Here is a 2,437-nt window from a genome sequence, read left to right as displayed (position 1 = left end):
TATAAGACCTCTGAAACAACGGATCTCTGACCATGTCCGCTTAATTAAAAACAAAGACACAAAATATTCTGTTTCAAGACATTTCCTGCAATGTCCTCAAGGAGGACTAAAGAATTTTCATTTTTTTGCGTTGGAATACGTTAAATTGTCCGTACGAGGAGGTGATAGATTAAACTTATTAAATAAAAGGGAAATGTTCTGGATGTTTTCCCTGGACACACTTAGTCCAGCAGGGATTCATGTGGACTGGGAATTACAACATTTCCTATGTTAACACATCAATGATTTGCGTGTATATACTCAATTTGTTCTCAATTATTATTTTTATCTCTTTCTTTATCTTTTTCTTTTTTCTTTCTTTTTCCTTCTTTTTTCTTTACGTTATTATGATATATGCGATTATATATTGATGTCATTAATTCAGTTAATGTATCTACATTGACCTATATAGGCATACCCCGGTTTAAGGACACACACTTTAAGTACACTCGCGAGTAAGGACATATCGCCCAATAGGCAATCGGCAGCTCGCGCAATGGCCTGTCAGAACATCCTGAACAGCAATACCGGCTCCCTACCTGTACCGAAGCTGTGCGCAAGCGGGGAGACTATAGAGCCTGTTACACATGCATTATTTACATCAGTTATGCATGTTTATGACGATTGCAGTACAGTACATGCATCGATAAGTGGGAAAAAAGGTAGTGCTTCACTTTAAGTACATTTTTGCTTTACATACATGCTCCCATTGCGTATGTTAATGCGGGGTATGCCTGTACATTGTTATTTATTTATCATTATTGTTTATTTCATTTTAATTTTATCGTTTTTTCTTCCTTTTCCCCTTGTTTTCTCTTTTCTTTGTTATTTTTACGTATATGTACATGCATCATATTATGTTGGAATATCCTGTTCATCAGAATGCTAGTAACTTAGTATTTGACAATATAGTGGTCATTTATCCAATGAGTTTGGCTCATAAGATAGTGTAGGAGCGCCATCTCCTGTCTGAGAGTGGGATTCCATTAATGTTAAAAGAATATGAGATAGTCTTATACAATGTTACTAGGCATATTGTCAGATGTGTTTAATACTAGATCTCAAATGCTACTTTTCAACAAGCAACAGTCTCTATATGATGTTGCTGTATTAGTTCCGCATGTTCAGAGATCCATGTTCCAATATAGATTAATACTAAGATGCATAGCTTGTTTATTGCGGGTTAACCATTAAGAGTGCTGCTCTACAAAGGTGTTCAGTGTTAACGCTATTGGACTATCCATAGTCTTATGCAATTATATAATTGATCTAATTATTAATAGGATTCCAAATTTCAGCAAGGGATTGTTTTTAATTTTTAGCTGGTGTTGTTTTACTTTTGTTTATGTGTATATTGGGTGCGGGACTTAGTCTCCATTCAAATAAGATTCTTTGATCAAAGATTTTCAAAGGGACAGCCCTGCATCCAATCAGTGTCATTGTTTATGTTCCCATGATCCCTGGTTTCTGTGCTAGACCACCCCCCCCCACCCCCATATGATTACAGATGAGGGAGGTTACGGATACCTCAGGTGTGGGGTGGCTTGTGATATACGTTATTTCTATTGGCTACAGAACAGGGGTATCATGGGTATTTAGGAATTATTGTATGTATTTTTTTTAACTCTTTGATAAAGCACGCACTTTGCGCGAAACGCGTCAGAGGGGGTCTCTCTCCTTGCTTGTTTTATGTGTCTGTCAATAAAGGATTTTTTGTACCTGATTTGAGCACAGCATATTCAGCACAGACCGGAAAGGTAAACGGGGCATAGGGATAAAGGTATCCCCAGAACGGTACAGGGGTCCCTAGTATAAGGGGGGATGCCCAGTTCCTGCCCAAGTCACCCTGAACCTGGTACAGGGGTTCTGGGGGTGCACCAGCTATAGGATAAAGCTGTGAGGTTTATTTTGTGTAAAAATGTAAAGTCAGGATTTTGCAGTGTGGCAGGGATAGGGCTAGTGAGAATGAAGAGTATAAATTCTTATTCTATCCCTGACACCAAAGAAGGACTTAGACATTGTTAGCAAAACAGTATCAATGTATATTTTATTAAATGGGTATGAATAAAATGTAGAATGCTTTGTGCACTGTAACACGAGTGGGGAATTTTAAAGCCCGGGAAACTGAGATACCAAATGTCTACTGAGTTGGTGCCAGCAGGTCTGGTCTAGGTCTGGACTTGAAAGCAACATTTGCCCCCAGAAGTGTGAGACATTAGAGCAGGATGGTGGGTGAAGTATCCGCGTTCTGGGATGAATACAGCCATTCCAGCAAGTAGTCACCTTCCTAGATGTAGGGCACCTAGCCACGCGGGTGGCTTCTGAGTAATAAGTGGCTATGGTGGCAAACTCATGCATGCCCTTATTCCATTCGGAAGAACCCACTTCCCGGATTTGG

Source organism: Ascaphus truei, chromosome 13 (genome assembly GCF_040206685.1).
Source record: "Ascaphus truei isolate aAscTru1 chromosome 13, aAscTru1.hap1, whole genome shotgun sequence".
NCBI lineage: Eukaryota > Metazoa > Chordata > Amphibia > Anura > Ascaphidae > Ascaphus > Ascaphus truei.
This window is presented reverse-complemented; position numbering follows the sequence as displayed.